Genomic DNA, 22,638 nt, shown 5'->3' with positions numbered 1-22,638 from the left:
TTCATCTTCATGTTTCCCTCTCACCAGATAACCAAACTGACATCATGACCAGCAGTTTTTTTGCAGCTGTGGCTCCAGCAAACATCAGCTGATACTAGAAATTAATATTAAATAAATTCTAACAACAGCTGATCAAGCTTAAACGTGCTGCTGTTGTTTAACGTGAACTCCGCTGGTTTCCTCTTTCTGATGCAAAGTGGGCGATAAACAAACAAGAGAGACGATCAGCTGATCATTGATCAGTTTTCATGATTGAAGTAGAAACGGGAGAGGGAGGGGGGAGAATGAAAGAAGAAGAGGCAGCTGTGCAGCAAAGACACAGAATAAATCCAGCTTTGTGCCTTTTTCATTGTAGCTGAATTACGGGACTAACTGTTCCTTTTCACCTCAATAAGAAATGCGTAATATTTTCTCTGAATACCAGATGAGACGGTTGGCAATTCTAATAACTTATGAACAAAATAAAGTTCAACATCATTAACTTCATAGCACCCACCCAGCTGTATAGAAACTCTGTCATGCTAGCTAGTATGCAGTACGGAAAAAGTCAGAATAACAAAAATAAACTCCACCTAAACTTGGTTTATATCTGACCCAGAGAGACTGCAGGTCATAACTTCTTACCTGAAGTTCAGTTCACACTTGGACCGGCGGCCGCCTCGGGTCTCTTTTCCTTCTGAGTCCCCCTTTCCCTCCTCCACCTGCTGGCTTCCACCACTTGCTAATGTTACTGAATCTGTGGAAGCTCCGCGATAGTCACCACACGAAGTAACGAATAACGAGCCTATCTAAATCCCAGTAATGACTAACGCGTTCCTGATTTTAGCATAATAACTAGTTACCGTGCTCGTTACCACAATAATAATGTAGTTACTGTAACACGTTACTTAATAACGCGTTAGTCCCAACACTGTGATTGACAAAAACATTAAATGATCATGTTTATTTTCACATCAATGTTCCATCGGTCCTTCTTTTAGAATAAGTTTAGAAATGAAAAATACTAATAACACACCAGGAAAAAGCCAACAGCACGAGTCCTGAAAGGCTTAAAGAGAAAATAAACGCACAAAGAATGAAACAAAAAGGCACAAAACCTCAAAACAAGAGTGAATTAAATCTGACCGACACACAAAGATGCTAAAAGCCCCAAACATGACCCTGCAGAGGTGAAGGTCACAGTCAGAATCAGCGCCAGAGAACCGCACAAGGACGGCCTCATTGGTCACGGCTGAGTTCATTATGTGATGGTAACAAGCTGATTATTACAGAACAGGAAACACACGTCTGCTCATCAAACACCAGCTGCTGCTGCTTTTATCAGTCTGACAACAAAACCTCACAAGAAAGAAGTTTTTGTGAGTTTGCAGCGTTCCTCTAAACTGAAAACTAAAACAGCCTGAAAATGGGAACACGCACCCACACTCGAGAGTCAGGCAGCTTAAATGTGTTTGTCTTCATCTGTAGTTACGTTTCATTGGCTGGAAATGTGCTAACTGGAATCATTCACGAGTCCAGATGAACAAAAACAAGTGTTTACTGCTCCACGCTGCACGAATCTGAATCAAAATCACTCAGACGCGCCCACGTAGGCATTCCACTAAAACCATGTGACCACCTTCACCTTTAAACCTGTCGTGAATATAATTTTAGACTCTTCACTTTATTTTGAAAGAACAGATTTGCAGGAAGTGCGGCTGCTGCAGAAACTCTTCACTTTTCACTGGCTTTAATCTTGAAGGTTTCTCCAGATGTGGAACATTCATGCTAAACATTCAACATCTGACGACCGTCTCCGTGTAAAACACTGACAAACTCAAACTTTATACGGTAACTGACAGATTTATTCCTCCATTTTCAGGCATTTCACAATGAACTTGGATTAGTTTGATGATTTTCTTCACGTCGGTGAATAAAACCAGCCAAGAGGCTGATTCCTGCAGAGGAGGAGGCAGAGTGGAGGAATCCGCAGGTTCTGTCTCTAACACACAACCAGAGCTTCAATCATAACGAGCACATAATAAAACCATGATCCCCCCTGATCGACTCTTTTAGCCTGTTTCCTCTGGATCGAACAGGATCTAACAAACCCCAGCTTCTGCTGGGACACTGGTCAGCATGGGAGGAAAAAGATGGCTGCCGTGTTGCTGTTTCCTTTCTTACACCAGGGTTATACTTCCTGTATCTGTGGGTCTGAGTTTTTAATCAGAGGATGAACTTAAAGCTTTCAGTCTGCTCTACAACCCACCACCTATCCACACGTCTGCTAAGTGGACTGGAAATCAGTAAAACTTCTACCAGACTTTAGTAAATATTGCATTAAGATGAGCAGACAGATTTTAATCTCAGCATCGTGCACACAGATTTTTCAGGACACTGGAAGAGTTCCTGCCGTGGATTTAGATGTTAGTGTTGTGTGGATGATCCCATTCTGTCATCTTTGTGTTACTAACACTGATGCTTTTACACTTTAGGACCCTCGAGACCTCTGCTGCTCAGCCGTCCTGATCGCTGCCTCCACTTTAACCAGAGGCTGTAACCTCTGATCATTTCACCTGCACCGGCAGTAAAACTCTTCTCCAGAACCAAACGTGCCATAAACCCGTCACAGCTTCATCATCAGCTCAGTCTCAGCAACATGCAGACGACCGAGCAGCAGAAACTCTGCAGGGAACGTCTGAAGTCTGTTCTTCAGTTTTCCCAGCTCACTGTTTATTGAACATGAGACAGAAAAATAACTTCACCTTTAATGTGAAACTTTTATTGCCTGTGACATATTTGCAGGAAGTTTTCATGCTGTGATTTAGTGTCACAGCCATAAATATCACACAAGGTAAAAACTACAAGTCCCAGCATCCTCTGTGTTTAGGGAGGAGCAGTGAAACAATGTACATTTCAAATTCCTTTAATTTTAAATATGTTTATATTGTCTATCCTGTAAAATAGTCAGATGTCTATTCATATTAATGTACAGAATTCACCTGCTTGCTGCTACTACTGTACATTCACCCAATATATATATATATAATGTTCTTCCTCTACCCCCCCCAATTTTTGCACATGTCGAGGAGCGTGTCAGGCTACATTTCACTGTGTGTTATACTTATATAACTATGCATGTGGCAAATAAAGAACCTTGAACCTTGAACCTTGAAAGTGAAAGTGTTGATTCTCCGTTCAGAGCAGCAGGAGGAGGAAGGTGGAGCTGAGGCAGGTGAGTGTTAACATGAATATGTTTCTTCTTATGACATAAAATAATTCCACGCTGTTCGTGTCTGTGGGTGAAACGTGAGGCCGGTCGGCTCCTCTGAGCGCTGGTTTCCTGTAAGTAGAGAGGAAGTGAGTTTAGCTGAGAGAGCAGGAGGAGAGTGAGAGCTGTGCTGAGGCAGGTGAGTGTTAACACCGCTCTGACATTACTGTGTCTCTGTGGCGGGAACAACAGGCTCCGTCAGTGGAGGCAAAAATAATCAGACTTTGGTTTTTCAAAGGAAACTACTTTATGTTGGGAGAAGCCGCGCGCTCATTGGATAACGGCTTGTCAATCTCAAGTTATTAGCCAATGAGCGCGCAGGTTCACAGTAAGACCCGCCCTTATCACGACGTCTTTTAAAAACTAAAATGGCGACAGAAACTTTTTTTTTTTTTTATTAAACTTTATTTACAAACAACAGTATAACATACAAGGCACCATAATTAATCCGATTATGTTACATCCTCGGTTGAGCATCAGAGGCGGAGCCAGATATTTGAAACACCCGGGGCTTAGTCCAAAGAGTAGTATGCATGTGGGATTTTTTTTTTTTTTGGGGGGGGGGGGGGGGGGGGGGGGGTAGAAATGACTGAAAGATTAATAGGCTCTGTTCAAAAAAGAATGACTTCATATAGGGTAAAATCTATATCACATGTGCAGGACACCTTAAACGAGTTTTTTAATTAAGCAGCAAGGCAGAACAAGGTCAGGGCTGTATCAAGACACGAGGACTAAACCCCAATTCAACCAGACCCAGAACTGATCCAGAATTAAAACAGGACTACAACAGTTCAAAATCAGGACTACTGAGGACTTAACCAAGACAGAACCACAATCAGAACTAGATGATAGCACTAAAAATCATCATAGACCTGCACTACACTTGTTTTTTAATTCTACCAAAGTCCACTATTTAGATTGAGAAAAGTTTATATAATTATTTAGCCTTGTTGTGCGAACAAGCCTGCAGAACTTAATAAATACAGAATTTGAAAAATAACAAACCTAAAAAGAAACACTAGGTACGAGATACATGAGGACCTATGATACGCTGATACTTTTGGTAAACAACCATTTGACTAAAATGTGTGTCTCACCTGCTCTTGTTCATCTGTTCTGTCCTCGTTCTCCTCTCTCTCCCTCTTTGTGCTGACAATCATCAAATATACAGTTGAAACCAGATATTTACTCTTCAGATAAAAACACTTTTTTAATTGTAACATCAAATCAGACTAAATGTTTATTTTTTTAGATTGATAAATATAAAAACATATTTGTTAACTTTAAGAGTAAAGAGAGAAACTATCTGTATTTCTTAATAGCAAATGGCACCAAATTGTATTCAAATTGAGCCACACTTATGGAGCTCCACAGTTCTTTTCCTGGTGTTTTGGTTGACATCTCTTGATGTTCCCATGTCACAGAAACAGGCTCTGTGTTTTGCCTTATATGCATCCACAGGTGTGTCACCAACTTACTCACATGGACTCTACTAACCTATCAGAAGCTTCTTCAGCTCAGAATGGAATCGTCTGGAGTTTTCTTATTAATTAACAATAAACTTAGTGTATATGTACTCCTTAATATGATGAAAGTGATAATAAATAGACAGCTCTGTCTCTCTTTATTCTGACATTTAACTAATTCAAAATATATTTCAATATTTATCTAAAACAAAAGTTTAATCTAAATTGATGTTGTACAGTAAAAATGTTTTATGTTTTCTCCCTAAAGTGTAAATATCTGGTTACAAATGTGAATATCCTGCTGTGTACTGAAATCCCTCTTGTTTTGCATAGAAATATACTGAACAACATACAAAGCATAATATATAAAATAACATTTACCTGAGTTTTTTCTTTGAAAGTATGGAACGCCAGGACTGCCATAATGAATTAATTAAATACACCATTAAATAATTAATTAAATGTGGCAATAATTAATTAAAATTGGAATTAATTAATTAAATAAATAGTTATGATATATGTAATTAATTAATTATTGACACATTTAATTAATTATTTATGTATTTCACGTTTTAATTAATTATTGACACATTTAATTAATTAATTATTGACATATTTAATTAATTATTTATGTATTTCACATTTTAATTAATTATTGACACATTTAATTAATTATTGACACATTTAATTAATTATTTAATGATATATTTATTTATTTCATTTTGGCAGTCCTGACGCCTGGCTCTCATCATGAAATAATTTTATCTGTCAGCCTCACCCATCAAACTCAGGGGGCGGGGTTAACGCTGATCGAGTCAAAACCATTGCTTTGGCCTGGTGGCCATTGTTTCTAGCACACAACAACCGGCATGTGGAAGCTAACAGAACTGAGCTTTGAAAAACCCTGTTTGTGTGTCACCAAATACCGTTTTAATATTTTTTTAGCCGAGAATGTAGTGGTTTAATCTTCATGTGTCTGGTCGGTTTGTCAAGATACAGCCTCTTTGCAAAAGTGTTTCGATGATTTCGGAGATGTCTGCCCAGTCTCACGGCAAAGCGTGGGATAGACCCGCTCGCCTCGCAAGCAATCCCACCGACAAAGCGCAGGCCCCGGTACACAGCTGTAGTAACCCCCGCTGACTTCTTTTACTGAGGTTATATTTATCGGTGTTTTATTTCCTGATGTTCTTATGTGTCCTACGTGTTTCAGTCGCCAATTCTGAATTATAACTAACATTAAAAACATGTTTAAGGAGGAGAGAGAGCAAATAAATCTGTTTAACATCTGATCTTTGGGTTTTTGTTCAGTAATCAGCGTGACCTGTGTATAAACACATAAAAGAGATAACGTTGGTGTTTCCGTCATGTAGTAACTGCTGGCTTTAACTGTACAAAGGTTGTTCGACACTATGAAACACATACAGACTTCATGATGTTCGGCTAATATTTTTATTGTGAATATTAATCATGCTGACCTCGCTCTGTACACCACGCAGCGAGGTCAGCATATCCACGATATCCTCAGCTCCATGAGTTAACACAAAGTTTCCCAGCTGACTATCTAACTGCCAACTATTCCAGAGACGTGAAAATATACAGCATCAAGAAAAGTGTAAGAGACTCAGCAGCAGATTAGAATAACAGTTATACATTTAATAAATCACCAAATGAATCCAAGAAACGAGCAAACCTGTTCCGACAATTTGAATTTGTATTCCCTCAGCTGCAGACTCGCTGCTGTTTAAATGTTTGAAAAGGAAGATTAGATATAAAAAACGTCAAACATAGACTCAGTCTGCCTTCACATTTGATATGAGGCCAGCACGTATAGTGGCCTCAGCAGGCTATTACTGAAATACACGTGCTATATCATAAACTATGATATAAACAGGGAGGTCCTATTAACATGTTTAGTTTTAAAGGACACCTTCCTGCCTTTAGTCTCATTCATGAGCAGTATTCGTTTTCTTCTAACATCCAGAAGTCTGCACAATGTGTTTCATAGTTTGTAACAAGCCTTTGACAGGTAAACATAACATGACCGAAAAAGCAAAAAAAAAAAAAAAAAAAAAAGAGAGAGAGAGAGAGAGAGAGAGAGAGTGTTGACATAAGAAGAGAAAATTCTCTCAATTATGGAGACAGGCAAATGGTTCATTTATGTTTGATGTGTGTTTATTCCTCCCTAAATATCGTCGGTGAAGTTCGCCATGCATGTCAGATTTTCCTGCGCATTTTTATACCTCTGCCAACAGAGAGAGAAAAAAAATCACATTCTAACAGACAGGTGGTGCTTAGAATACAGTTGAATAACTATTAAAAAACAGATGATATTTAGATGATAGTTCAGTCTAACACATGTGCCAGTGAACCATTAAACGTCTGTGAAACTATGCAGTTATGAAACGTAACTTTAACCTCAGCCAAACCGATTTGCTCAGTTGTAAATAAAACAGCGAAGTAAACGTGACCCGACAGACAGAACCTGAGTGAATGAAGTCCAGCGTTTAACCACTGAGAGCTAAAACTCAGCTGAGGTTTCAAAGCTGTGTGCTGGTGATTGGACATCAGCCGCTGATAAAGCTGTTCGCCTATAAAGTGCTCTGTAAGGAAACAAGCTCCAGCAGCTCTGCGCTCGGGGAAAATACTATATTTACTTATCTTGTGCAGTTAAACTGTGACTATCACCAGGTAACGTAGGCGTGTTTCTTGAATTAGCAGCAGGTGTTAAACAGCTGACAGATGAGGAGGAGGATGCATGCAGGTAAACTGAGGGTCTGCTGAGCTGATCGCTGGTTTCGTGAGAAAAATGTCAGCTCGTTCTTTATGTTACAGAAGCACAGAGACACAAGACCAGGCGGAAAGAGACGATCGTTCGGTGAAAATGAGAATCTGCGAATGCAACATGTGGAACACGGAGAGTGGAATATGTAAACAAACCGGTTAATGTACCCCCTCGGTGCGCTCTGCATGCTAACTGTTAGCAGAGCTAGTGAAATCTCTGAAAACATCTGAGCACTTTTGCAAACATGTTCTATGTTGACAACCTGACCAGACATACGGCGCGACATTCGCGGCTAAAACACTGTTAAAAGTGTAGCTGGTGACAGAAAAACGGGGTATTTTAAAACTACACCACCACCATTGCTGCCTGTGATTTGATCTGCATTCTGGGATAACTGGCTGCCCCAAGTCTACACAAGCAATCGATTATCTAGGATCGACCTGTTTTGACTTACTTTGCACGGCAACCAATCAAATGTTAGAGAAGCTGCATGGGCAGCATTAACCCCGCCCCCTGAGTTTGATGGGTGAGGCTGACAGATAAAATTATTTCATGACGAGAGCCAGGCGCCAGGACTGCCAAAATGAAATAAATAAATATATCATTAAATAATTAATTAAATGTGTCAATAATTAATTAAATGTGTCAATAATTAATTAAATGTGTCAATAATTAATTAAAATGTGAAATACATAAATAATTAATTAAATGTGTCAATAATTAATTAATTAAATGTGTCAATAATTAATTAAAATGTGAAATACATAAATAATTAATTAAATGTGTCAATAATTAATTAATTAAATGTGTCAATAATTAATTAAAATGTGAAATACATAAATAATTAATTAAATGTGTCAATAATTAATTAATTACATGTGTCATAACTATTTATTTAATTAATTAATTCCAATTTTAATTAATTATTGACACATTTAATTAATTATTTAATGGTGTATTTAATTAATTCATTATGGCAGTCCTGGCGTTCCATATGAAAGAAGCCTCTAATGTCCATTCTTATATTTCAGTACATAACTGAAACCGATTTAGTCGGGGAGGGTAAGAACTGAAAATATGAAATAAACACACGTAAGCTAAGACTCTCTAAAAAAATAGCATTTGTTCGGCTTTTCATTTCGCCATTTGTTGATTCACTCGAAGAGCAAGTAACGTAATATTGGTCAAGTGATCAGTTTGATATCAATCTTTCGTGATGCACCGTCATATTTACATTATTTGTACAGTACGAATGATTTTCTTTGGTACCTGGTCAAACTTCAGCTCTCCTTAGTATGGCTGGCTCCGTTTCTCCAACAGCGCACTCACTGCTGGCAGCAGCTGCCCCGCCCCCTCGCTCAGTTGCTTAGTGCCTGAGCTCGGATCATACCAATATCAGGGGGGATTCACGCACAGTCGTAAATTCCCACAGTGTGCACTATGTGCTTCGAATATTGTGTGTACTTTTTGTTTTATACAGTTGTCAGCCAGGCATCTAACTATGAAAAATTACACTCCAAAAGACCCCGGGCTTCTGACAAAACAACCCGGGCTTAAGCCCAGTAAGCCACCCCCACGCTCCGCCCCTGTTGAGCATTATAGCAAAACAAACAAACAAACAAAACGACCAAAAAAAAAAAAACAACAACAACAATAAGCACAAAGCAGTCATTGAAGGACTTGAACCTTGAACCAAAGGCAAAAAATAACGTGCAAAAAAAGGGCAGTCGTGATTATAAAATAGGGAGGGTTTTTTTTAACATAGATTAAACTCGTTAAATAAAACAACAAGTTTATGGGCTTTCTTGTTATTCACAAGTTTCAGCGATTTAGCCCAGAGTCTAAAGTCATTCAGCCATCTGTTTATACATGGTTTAGCTTTAAAGTATCTGCATTTGTGAAGAAAAAATTTTCCCATTAACAAAATCGTCCTAATCAACAGGTCAAAATCTGCATTCTCAGCAAGTATTCCAAATTTTATTACTGTCACTGTCAAATGTGGTAACTGAATTCTCCTGTCCAAAAATTAGTAGTAAGTCCATCTGTCCCTGGGGACTTGTTTAATGCCATTTTCATGACCACCAAATCCAGTTCCTCAATTTTAAACTCTGAATCCCACAGATCTTTGAAAGGCTTGTCAATACATGGGATGAGATTATGAATCTTATCAAAGAAACTATCAGAATCAGCTGCTGAATATTCTGAGGAGTACAATTTGGAATAAAAAGTGAAGACTTCCTTTTCAATCTTTCTGAAATCTTTACATTCAGTCCCATTTATCAACAAGCTTGAGATTAGATTTCTCTGCTGTCTACACTTTTCCAGCTTACTAAAATATGATGAGTTCTTTTCTAGTGATGGGTCGTTCGCGAACGAAATGGCTCTTAGAGCCGGCTCTTTGAAGTGAACGACGGGAGCCGGCTCCTTATTGGGAGCCGTGGGGGTTTTTTTTTCTTTCTCTTGCCCTCTCACTAACCTTTTTCGCTTAATGCCACACCTGAGCCTTGTGTTTGCGCTGAGCAGAGGGGGGAGGGAAGCAAACACAGCTGTGCGTTTGTGCCCCTCCCGCCTCTGCTCAGCGCTGGGCAGAGGGGGGAGGGGCGGTAGTTACACTCACAGCAGCAGTAGAACACGAACAGAGCAGGAGGGAGAGAGAGAAAGAGAGCAACAACAAGAGACAACGTCGTCAATTTAGAAAGGTACAGTAAAGAAAATGAGTGAAGCAACCAAGAAAACAAGCAAAATCTGGAACCACTTCAATTTTATTGACAGTACAAAGGCAGAGTGTAGAGTCTGCAAGAAAAGAATTTCATATAGAGCTGGCTCCACAAACAATATGAATAGGCAAGCAGGAAGGCTCTCTCCCAAAAAATCATCCCAGGCATATATGAAAGAGAACGTGCATCACTGCAAGAGAGGGTTAAAAAAGCCACAGCAGTGTGTCTAACAACTGACAGCTGGACATCCCAAACCACCACATCCTTCTCGTCAGTTACGTGTCACTTTATTGAAAATTATAAAATGGTATCCTGTCTTCTGGATTGTTTTGAGTTCAGTGACAGACACACTTCTGAGAACTTAGCAGAAGAGCTGCTCAAAGTGGCAAAAGAGTGGGATGTGGAAAAGAAAGTGGTTTGCTGTGTTACTGACAATGCAGCTAACATAACAAAAGCAATTAAAATCCTGAAATGGACCCACCACCCATGTCTTGCGCACACAATTAACCTTGTTGTGAGAGATGCTTTGAAGGTGATGAAGCCAGCTGTGGACAAACTGAAGGCAATAGTGGAATTTTTCCACAGGAGCACAACAGCCACACACAAGCTCAAATCTACCCAACAACAGATGGGCATGCCTGAGCTAAAGCTCAAACAAGAATGTATCACAAGGTGGAACTCAACCTTTCATATGCTAAAACGGATTCTGGAGTCCAAGGATGCTGTCATCTCTACCCTGGCAGTTATCAATGCACCGGTTGACCCTCTGAGCCATGAGGAATGGGAGGTACTACAGCAGGCATGCACTGTTTTGGAGCCATTTGAGCAGGTCACCGTGGAGATCAGTGCAGACAGGTGAGTGTGCAAATGTTATTGCATTATTATTATTAGTAGTAGTAGTCGTAGTTAGTTGCATTGCTGGTATGAAAAGTAGATTAGACATGATCATAAATAATAATATACTGCTGAATTTTAAAAAAGCATAATTTTGAAACTTGTTATGTACTCTTTTTCAGCCATGTCACAGCCTCCAAAATGTTAATCCTGTGCAAGGGTCTGCAGAGAGTGACAGCTGAACACCAAACCAGAGTAACTACTGGAAAAGTGAAAGAGTTGGTGGATGCTCTCTGTGCATCCATGGACAGAAAATTCCACAGAATGGAATATAATGCTGTTCTCTCTGAAACCACCATTCTTGATCCAAGATTCAAGAAGCTGGTCTTTAATGACAACAGAGCGGTGGATGAAGCTCTTCAGAGAATAACTGCAGCAGCAAGATCCAGCCAACCAACTCCACTGCCAGGGAACCAAGAGGGAGAAGAGGCAGAAGAGGATGAACAAAAGGAGCAACAAGCATCTGCTGTTTGGAGGTTCTTTGAAGAACGAGCAAATAGAGACACTACCAGAAGGAATCCCTCAGCAGATGTAATACTGGAAGTGAGATCCTACATTGATGAGCCCCTTTGCCAGAGAAGTGCAGATCCACTGAGCTGGTGGGAGACAAAGGCTTATACTTATCCACGTCTTACCCAGGTGATGACACGGAGACTTTGCATTGTAGCAACATCAGTCCCCTCAGAGAGAATCTTCTCCAAAACAGGACAGATAATGAATGACAGAAGAAACCGGATCAGCTCCTCAAAGCTAAGGCACTTGATATTCCTGAATGCCAACCTTTCCGTCAATTAAAGATCTGGTTGTTCATGTTTTCTTTTTGTTTTGCATATTTTAATTGATATTTTATTGTGTTGTGGTTTGTAGTGTTTTGTGTTCTTTCGTTTTGAATTGGTTTAAAAGGAAAAAAGCTGAAAATTTAAAAGGAAAAAAGTTGAATTGTAAATAGTTGGTTTTTGTACTTATAATTTATTTTTTTTTACATTTTGTGTGCTGTGAATAAATACAAGAATATTTATATGATAAACATTTATAAATAAAAAAGACATTTTTTACATTAGTAGTTCATTGTGTGCATGATTTTATATTGTTGTTAATAATAAATTACTTAAAGCAATAAAACAACCTGAAGAGCCGGTTCGGAGCCGAAAGAGCCGGCTCTTTTTAGTGATCTGAGCCGAAAGAGCCGGTTCTCTAAAAAGAGCCGGAAATCCAATCACTATTCTTTTCACCTGCCTCAATCCACTTGGCTCTCGATCTTATAAAGGCACCGTGGGCTTTCTCTAGGTAAAGATCGTCCAATTTAGTTTGTAACTCCATCAATTTATTCTTCTCTTGCACGTTTAGTTTTTCTTTACTACAGCACTGAGTTATTTCACGAAGTAAATTACTTTCATATTCCCGTTTTTCCCTGTTCAGTTCTTTGCAGAATTTTATAGTGAATTCTCTGATTTTGAATTTAACAAATTCCCATTTCTGTATATTACCCACTACTGAGTCATCATTTTTTATATCTGTAATTATATGTCTAATTTTATCACAATACTTGTCCTTATTTAAAAGGCTGGCATTAAATTTCCAATATCCACTGCGACTACGTCTCATCCTTGTTGGTTCTAAGACAAGATCAATGAAACAGTGATCAGAAAGGGGTGCTTTGGAGATTTTAGATTGTGAAGTACACCTCAAAATGTCATCGCTCACTAACCAATAATCAAGTCTTGACCTGCTTTCTCCATTAGGTTTAAACCAAGAATAATTCTTAACTCCAGGATTCAAACTTCTCCAAATGTCTGTAAAATTATTATCACTAGAAAAGTTCTCAATAATGTTATTCTGTTGCCTCCTTCCTAAGCGAGGAGGCCATCTGTCCATCCATTCATCTGGTGTCATGTTCCAGTCTCCTCCTACTAGGATGTAATCTGTGGGGTACATAACTTTAAACTCTGAAATAACATTTGTTAGATTTTCCAATAGACTTTTATTTTGACCCTCATTATTATGTCCATAAAGATTTGTAACAATTAGAAATATACCTTCGCTCTTCAAGACTGCAGTTAACCAATGACCCTCACTATCAGCTTTATATGTTATAATCTCCCCTGGGAACTTATTAAAACAAATCGCCACACCTCCAGATCTGTTAGATCCATGACTGAAAAGAATCTTGTCTCCCCACTGATTAGCCCAAAAGGTAGCATCGGCATCCACAGAGTGAGTTTCTTGTAAAAACAGACAATGACATTTTTGCACCTTGCAAAATAAAAAAAGTGCCTTTCTCTTAACAATTTCCTTCAAACCCCGAACGTTTAATGAACCAAAAGAAATTTTTGAGTGAACCATAATAAGAATATGCTAAGAAAATAACTTTTTTTAAAAAAGAAAAGAAAAATATATAAATATGAGTTTAAATTGTAACACTTGTCACCAACTCAGTGACTAATAATCTTTAACTTTAAGTAGAACTCTTTTGTCCCATTAATAATATTCCACTGTATACAGTCTTACATCAAGTCTTTCATTCAACATCAATGATCCTCCGTCCTTCGATGTATCCATGAGGACCCCGGAAAAAGGCCCGTTTCCCAGCCCGTCTGGCTTGTTCAATTTGCGGCCACAGCCGCCTCCTCTCTTCCCAGTCCTCCCGCGGCAGTACCTCAGCGAAGTGGAAACCCCCGTTCTTACAGACAGCCGAATCTTTGGTGCGACGCCAAATCTCCTCTTTAGCGTGTCTCAGAGCAAACAGAATGATGATATGTCGGACCTTGTTCTCAATCTTCTTCCCAACTCTATGCACCACATCCACAGATTCTTCAAGCTTTGATATCATATCAGGTGCGATCTTGCCAAGAATTCCAATAACCAGCGATCTGACATCTTCATCTCTTTTCTCTTCTAATCCTTTAATCCGGAGGCACCACCTCATTTTGTACCTTTCTTGCTCTCTCACTCTCTCCTTGAGATCGTAGTTATCTTTGGTCAACTGCTCGTTTCGTCTCTCCAACTCTTTAACCTTTTGTTTACATTCTTTCACCTCCTCCGAGTTGAACTGAACCGCTTTGGCTAGGCTGGCTAGCATCGTACTAGCTTGCTTGCATTGCACACTCAGGTCAGCTAGCTGCTCGTCCACTCTTTTTTCAAGGTTTAGAATCGCTTTCAATATAGTAGCATTAGAGACTTCGTCACTTTCACTTATCTCTGCTGACTTAACTTTCTTTTCTGCAGGCTTCTTACAAGGTGTAGATGGAACCGAATCATTGCCCCGTTCCCTTTTGCTCATCACTGCTACGTCCATTGCTACGTAGTCATGATCCGTTCCTTCTCTGCTGTCTTCCCTTCCATCACATGGCGATGTTGTTTCTTGTTTTTTGAGGTCGAGTTTGAATTTAGCAGGTTTAACTATACTTGGGGCAGTCATTTTACTACTTTCGAGTGGAAACAATAACGAACACAAAGTAAATTCTGGGACAAGTTCAACGAGCTCCTAATTTGTACGACTGCTCAACACGCCATCTTGCGCCACCACGGATGATGGCGACAGAAACTCTGGTCGTGTCTTTTTTTTTAAAAACTTTATTTAACAAACAATGAGTATACAACATACGAACAGATGAAGTATACAAAACAACAGAACATTAACACAAAAAGCCAAGGGTAAAAGAAAAAGGTAACAATTATAAGAATACACGCAAAAATTCACATACATATATTGTTTTGGGAGCCTTTTTGTTGGTGGAGTCTGATATTGATTGTATGTACATTTCCACATCCTTAAAATAATGACAGAAATATGGTGTTTTGTTAGTAAACTTACATTTATGGATAAAAATTTTAGCTAAAAGTATTAACAAATTTATCATAAAAAAACATTTATCATACTTCTTGGGGAACTTAAAGAAACAGAATAAAACATTTTCCCATCGTAAAGAAAACTCCCTTAAAATATGGACAATAACAAACCTGCTAAATTCCTTCCAGAATCTCTGTGTAAAAGAACAGTACCAAAAAAGATGTGTCACAGTTTCTGGATGATCCCCACAGAAAGTACAATTAGTATTAATGTCCCTTTTAAATTTTACCATGTAGTGACTGGCTGGATAACATTTATGTAGAATTTTAAATGAGACTTCTTTCACCTTATTTACAATCAAATATTTATGGGGGACCATCCAGACTGTCTTCCACTTGATATCTGGAACATATCGGTTCCAATAAGATATATGGGAGAGAGACGATATCTTCTTGGAATAAACTACGTATTCTCTTATTGCTGTTACCAAGTTCCTGTGAAAAGCAGATTTTTCCTATTGGTGACTCAGCTGGATCAGGGAGAGCATAGGTGTCAAACTCTGGCCCCAGCCTAATTACATTTGGCCCGCGAAGCCATACCAAATTATTATTAGAGCTGGCCTACTGGTATTATACAGCTAATATATATATTGTTTAGTATTAAGCTTTGCTTGTTCCATATTCAGTTTTTCAGAAAAACTTGTTTGAGTCCATAAGAAGAGATTCATTCTTAAATCTGGAGGAAGATTTTTTTTTCAGTAAATATTAATGTTATCCCGCGACCTTGTTCCAGTTTTGAATTTTGGCCCACTGTGTATTTGAGTTTGACACCCCTGAGGGAGAGTGACTGAGGTAGATATTGAGCTGTCAGTGTTTTTATATAATATTAAAGTCCCTGAGGGTATGGCACCAAGCACCATTGAGAATTCCTGAACACTGATTGGAAAATTATATAGTGCAATAAAGTCGTTGTAAGTAAGTAGTTGTCCCTCTTTATTAACCAGCTGAGCCACCAATAGGATCCCATTTTGGACCCAAGTTTCCAGGAAAAGTGATTTATTTTTATATAAAATATCTCTGTTGTTCCAGATAAGGTATTTGTGAGGTGAGAAGTTGTGTTTATAAATGAGGGTCCACGCTAAGAGGACCTGCTTATGGAAGGATGAAAGCTTTACAGGGAGTTTCTCAACATTGTAATTACAATTTAAAACAAAATTAAAGCCACCAAAACAAGAGAAAATATAATGTGGTATAAAGTTCCAGATAGAGGTAGGGTTTTTAAGAAAATGTTTGGCCCAATTAATTTTGAAAGTGTTATTTAAAGTAGAAAAGTCTAAAACGTTAAGCCCACCTGATTCGTACTTATTCATCACAACAGTTTTTCTAATATAATGCGTACGGTTTTTCCATATAAAATTAAAGAGCATACGGTCAACATCTTTACTAATTTTCTTATCCAGATGTAAGGAGACAGCAGCATATGTTAATCGGGATATCCCTTCTGCTTTAGTAATTAACACTCTACCTTTCAAAGACAAGTCCCTTTGCAGCCACTGGTTGAACTTTTTTAGGGTTTTCTGTATAATTGGAGTGAAGTTTGAAGAGAATCTTGATTTTTGGTCTTTGGATATTAACAGATTGGGATTGGGGCTGCAGCTGCAGTAATGCGGACGCTGGACGCCGGTCAGTCGTGGTGAAGAGGGAGCTGAGTGTAAAAGCGAAGCTCTCAATTTACCGGTCGATCTACGGTCGATCTACGTCCCTACCCTCACCTATGGCCACGAGCTGTGGGTAGTGACCGAAAGAACGAGATCGCGGATACAAGCGGCAGAAATGAGCTTCCTCCGAAGGGTGGCTGGCCTCTCCCTTAGAGATAGGGTGAGAAGTTCGGCCATCTGGGAGGGGCTCAGAGTAGAGCAGCTGCTGCTCCACATCGAAAGGAGCCAGCTGAGGTGGTTCGGGCATCTGACAAGGATGCCCCCTGGGTGAGGTGTTTCAGGCATGTCCCACCGGGAGGAGGCCCCGGGGCAGACCCAGGACACGCTGGAGAGGTTATATCTCTCGGCTGGCCTGGGAACGCCTTGGTGTTCCACCGGATAAGCTGGAGGAGGTGGCTGGGGAGAGGGAGGTCTGGGCCTCTTTGCTTAGGCTGCTGCCCCCGCGACCCGGCCTCGGATAAAGCGGATGAAGATGGATGGATGGATATTAACAGTCCCAAGTATGTGACTTCTTGTCTAACAGAGATATTACAGATAGTATTTGCAGGGCAGTCTTTAATTGCTAGTAACTCACACTTTTTTAGATTTAGGCATAAACCAGAGGCCTCAGAGAAATCACTAATCACAGTAAGAGCTGGAGGGATTTGGTTTGCATTCTTCAAGAAGAGTGTGGTGTCATCGGCTAACTGGCTGATGACGAGCTCCTTATCAGCTATGGTGATTCCTTGTACAACACTGTTTGAAATATTAGTTGCAACAATTTGTGTACAAAGTAAAAATAAATATGGTGAAATAGGACATCCTTGGCGAATACCACGTTTCAGGTCAAATCTCGGGGTGGAGCCGTTAATCATTTTAATAGAACTATTGCCATTTGTGTATAAGGTTTTGACAGCTTTACAGAAAAACTTGCCAAAGCCAAATTTTTCCAAAGAGTGGAAAATAAATTGATGTTCAATTGTATCAAAAGCCTTATAAAAATCCAGGAAGAGAATGAAGCTATTGTCAGATACCAAATCAGAGTAATCAAGTAAATCCAAAACCAGTCTAATGTTATTAGAAATGTGTCTGTTTCTCATAAAGCCTGATTGTGTCTCATCAATAATTGTTTCCAAGACCTCTTTAATTCTGTTAGCAAGTATTAAAGCCATAACCTTATAGTCATTATTGAGCAGGGAGATGGGTCTCCAATTATCAATAAAGAGTAAGTCTTTGTTTGGTTTTGGAATAAGTGTTATGAGACCTTGAGTTAGAGAAGGAGGGAGGATGTTATTCTCTATACTTTCTGTAAAAACCTGCAGTAAAAATGGAGCCAGGAGATTAGAAAATGATTTATAAAACTCTGCAGTCAAACCATCTGTGCCGGGAGATTTATTGGCCTTAAGTGCAGAAATGGAATTACAAACTTCCTCCACAGTCAGAGGGCTGTCACAATAACTTCTATCTTCCACAACAATAGATTTTAGGTTTTTAATATTATTGAAAAATCCTGTTGAGACAGCCTCATTATATTTTGAGTTGTATAGTTTAGTATAGAATTCGGCACAGAAATGTGAAATTTCTCCAGGATTGTCAGAGACAATGCCATTAATATTTAGTTGATGAATAGAGTTTGTTTTTGATCTGTATTTTTCAAGTCTGAAAAAGTAAGCAGAATTTTGTTCGCCCTCCTCCAGCCACCTCTTCCTGGATCTTATGAAAGCACCCTCAGCCTTGAGTCGTTATAAACCGTCCAATTTATTTTGAAGTTCTAGTAAACTTAATTTATCTTCCTCTGAGATTTCTTCTGGAGACTTCTGGTAATAAGAGGCAATTCTGCTTATTACTTCTTGTTCTTCAGCTTTCCTTAATTTAGCAATTTGACTCCCATATCTTCTCAAGAATTTGCATGCTTCAAATTTAAAAAGTTCCCAATTGGTACAAAAGGACTTCTCTCTGTTAGCTTTGTTCCAATAATAAACAATTAATTTATTAATCTGCATGTTAACCATTTTATCTTTTAGTAAAGAATTATTTAACTTCCAATAAGAGAATTTATCAGAATCAGAATCAGAATCAGAATACTTTATTGATCCCTGGGGGAAATTATTTATTAATTAATTATGAGGTATATTATCCAGTGTAAACATTCGGACGTTAATGTAAATTGCTCTATGATCAGTGAGGGGAGTGGCAAGTATATTAACAGTAATATTATCTTTATCAATACAGTCAGAAACAAGCCAAAAGTCAATACGTGATTGCCTGGATCCTGTCTTATTGCTCCAAGCAAAGAGTCTATCATCTGGAAATTTTTCTCTCCAAATATCCACAAGATTAAATTTTCCCATGAAATTTTTTAAGTTTGCACTGTATGAAGACTGCTACCCTGGAGGCCACCTATCAACCGTATTGTCTAAAGCAATGTTAAAGTCTCCACCAATTAAGAGGACTGAATTTGGGTATTTGGAGAGCCAGCAATTAATTCTTTCTTCTAAGGAGTCAAGTAATTTATCATTTTCAGTTTTATTATTGTAACCATATATATTTACTGCAATGAAAGTACTGTTATTGTGTCTGATTAGTGAGCAGAGGTAGTGTCCTAAGGTGACACAGTCAGAGTGTAACACATCTACAGAAAAAGAATTTTTAAGCGTGCCAACTCCAGCAGAACGCTCAGAGCCATGGGACAACCAGACTTCATTACCCCATTGCGATTTCCAAAAATTTGTATCAGCAGGTGTGGAATGACTCTCTTGGAAAAAGCAAAAATCTGTTTTAAATTGTTTGGCAAATAAAAACAAAGCTTTGCGTTTACATGTTTGTCTTAAACCCCTGGTATTAAGAGAAACAAATGAAAAAGACAAAGTTATTAGAAAAAGAAAGAGAAAAAGTAAGTTCTAAACTTCTACAACTAAGAATAGATCTATAGGATAAGGGGACCGGGTGCTGCACAATTTAGGTAGTAGAACAGTAAAAACCCTGAGTGACTAAGCTTATAAAAATACAGTATTTAACTATCTGCTATGGTTTAAATATAGCATTTTATAGATAAACACACTCTTCAACACAAAATAAAACTTTAACCTGAGGGTGAAAATATCAAGTTCACCATGTAAACAAGCTTACAGAAATGTCATTTCGGAGACTGAATAAGCGTCTCTATGAAGGAGGGAAAACTTCTGATCCACTGATGAATCCTCGGCCTCCCACGAAATAAGCCGGCTTACCCTCCTTAGGGGCTTTGTCTATCATCGGCCACAGTTTGTCACGACGTTCTCTGTCCTCCCTGGACAGATCTTCAGCGAACCTCAAATGATTGTCCTGCAGGTAGGAGGATGTTTTGGCTGCTTTCCATACAGCATCTCTGTAGATTCGGTAGGTGAACTGCACGATGATGCCTCTAGGTCTGGTGCTACCTTGTCGCTTGGCTCCGAGTCGGTGTACGGTGTCGATGACGTCAGGCAGCCTATGATTTTGTTCTGGCAGAACAGACTGGCATATCACAGTCACCTTTCCCCTTGCGTCTTCTTTCTCAGCCTCCCTGACTCCATGTAGTCTGAGATTCCACCTCCTGGAATATCTTTCCAACTCAGAGATTCTCTGTTGGCAGTTGTCCACTCGGCCTTCCTCTTTAGTTACTTTTTTTTCCAAGTCGCAAACTTTCCCCTTCATATCTTTCATTTCCGCGCACACAAAATCAATCGTCTTTTTGAGACCCTCAATCTGGAGCGTATTCTCTTTCACCATGTTGGAGTTCTCTCTCACCATGCTCTCAATGTTATCAGACCTGGTGTTTATTAGTGCCGACAGACGAGAAATTATCTCATTTACATCAACTGGGTCAGAGTTGCTGCGTTCGTACATCACCTTCTTCGGAGCTGGCGATTTGAGAGGTGTAACAGGGAGAGGTGGGAACTCATCCACTTCTTCTTCGGCTAACGTGAGTGCCACCGTAGTAGCTGCGTAGTTATGGAAGCTATCCATTAGCACGTTGCTGGGCTCTCTCCTCGTTAGCATTCTCAGGCGCTATCTTAGACTTGGAACTTTCCAGTCCCCTTTTCGCTCCTTTCTGATTCGGCATTCTGCTGCTTCTTGCCCTATGATTGCTGCATCTTCTCTTATTTAGTGAATTGTTAGTGTTAGCAGCATAAAGTTGAGGTTTTACCGTTGTTCACGAACTTTCTGTGCAGAACTCGGTAGAGAGCGTCTACTCACTCCGCCATTTGGCACACCCCCGATCGGGTAGTGACAGTGTCCAAATTCATCGGCTGCATCCTCCCGAGGACCCGGCCTTCGCGGCGTACGTGGGCTGGGTCCTCAGAAGGTTGGATATGCTGGAAGTAAACAGCTGGGGAAATTGGACGGTCTAGCCTTCTGATTAGCGTCACCGCTGTCTCGGTGGAGTTTAATAAACTCGGCTGTCTGTTCCTTGCTATCTGCAATATAACAGGACACTGGAGTAAATTCTCGACCGTCTCATACTTCTGTTTAATCAGTTTTCTGTTTGATGTTTATTCAGCTGTGTAAAAACCAAGGAGGAACCCACCCGGGGGATTAATAAAGTTTTATTTTATCTAATCTAATCTAATAACTTTAATCTCAGCCAAACCGATTTACTCACGAACAAACAAAACACTGAAAAAAGCCAAACAATAACATTTTTAGGTTGTCTAAGTGACTTATGCAGGCACGTGCAGAGGGGGGGGGCTGGAGGGGCTTGAGCACCCGCCCCTTTCCTGATGGGTGCCCAAAGTGCCCTTTTGTTGAGGCAACTTTTAAAAAACATTTTTTTTTTTAAATTTATTTTTATGTGTGTGTGCGTGCGGAGTCCTGTCTGTGCCCCTCAACAATAATATTTAACTATTAATCACAGTTTTGCTAAATAAAAGGATCTGGCTTGCATCAGTCACATGATCACATTTAACCAATGATCGCCCTTGACGGCAGAACGCGCTGGTTACGAGCCGGGAACGAACTCACAAAGAGCACGCGCATTTTTAGCGGTCCGGAGCTGTAGGAGAAACACAAGTTAACTCAGAGACACAGACTGATGCGACAAACCCAGTAAGTAGGTGTACAGCGTACACTGTAGTGTATAGCACACAGGAGTATTAGCTTATTACGTACACGTTGGTAAGTTGTCTTGTGGCAATTTGACGAACTGAAACAAACGAGCGTGCTGTGTGTGCAACAGCGTGACAAACATTACCTGTCCTTTTATTAACTGCACATGTAGTGCTGGTCATAGCTGCTAGCTCACTGGGTAAGGCTGTCATAGGTCTGTAGCTCTGTCACCGTTTTAGGGAACATATTTAGTTTTAAAGTAAGTTACAGAGCATTTGCTGCCTTTCTGGGGGGATTATATTTCACTAAAAACGATCTAATATACATGTCCACATAATTATGCATTATTATAATATTTTAAAAAACACACGCTGTATTTTAAAGAACATACTTTAAGAAGCAGATTATATTAGATTTATATTTTAAATAAGACAAAATTTGGATTTTACAGCAGCAAAATGATTGTATCTCTATACATGTAATAAGCTTTGCCCTGCACAGAGTGGATAGTGAAACAAATGCAATCATCATAAATACATTATTTCATATTTATTACTTCCCCCTCCTCATTGCTTTATTATTGTAGCTCTAGTAATAAATAATAATGTAAGGATTCTGAATCAGCACCGTGATGCCCATAGTATATACAGTATTCTGAAGAAGGTCTAAAATGTCACTGTGCGTGCATGTGCTTGTTTTATGTATATGGATTTTTTTAAATTATTACTCATGATATAACATTGTCCAGACATGGCTGGTAAGGACATGAGGAGGAAACAGTAGGAGCTGTGTGAGGCTACTAAAGGCAGGGCTATAACATTTTTCTGTCATCATTTTATTATAGATTAAGTGCTGGAGTTGTTAGGTGTGGATAATTAGATTATAGTTTATTGCAATAGCAAGTTGTGCCTTGTTCTCAGATAGACAGCAAGTGGAGAGTGATATATGAAATGATGGGATGGAAGGAAGAAGAGAA

At 39.2% G+C, this 22,638-nt stretch overlaps 1 protein-coding gene across 21 annotated transcripts in view; it reads left to right on the top strand.

The window, feature by feature from the left end:
• LOC146640792 (NACHT, LRR and PYD domains-containing protein 12-like) overlaps positions 1-22,638 on the top strand; it is a 257,689-nt gene that overhangs the window by 62,662 nt on the left and 172,389 nt on the right. The gene's annotated exons all lie outside the window — the stretch shown is intronic.

The sequence above is a fragment of the Rhamphochromis longiceps genome, unplaced genomic scaffold, assembly GCF_057381845.1.
Source record: "Rhamphochromis longiceps isolate RC_006_pf unplaced genomic scaffold, R_longiceps_female_GT1.1 unmapped_scaffold_1, whole genome shotgun sequence".
In the NCBI taxonomy this organism is placed as follows: domain Eukaryota; kingdom Metazoa; phylum Chordata; class Actinopteri; order Cichliformes; family Cichlidae; genus Rhamphochromis; species Rhamphochromis longiceps.
The sequence above is the reverse complement of the archived record's forward strand: the minus strand, read 5'-3'. Positions and strand labels throughout refer to the sequence as shown.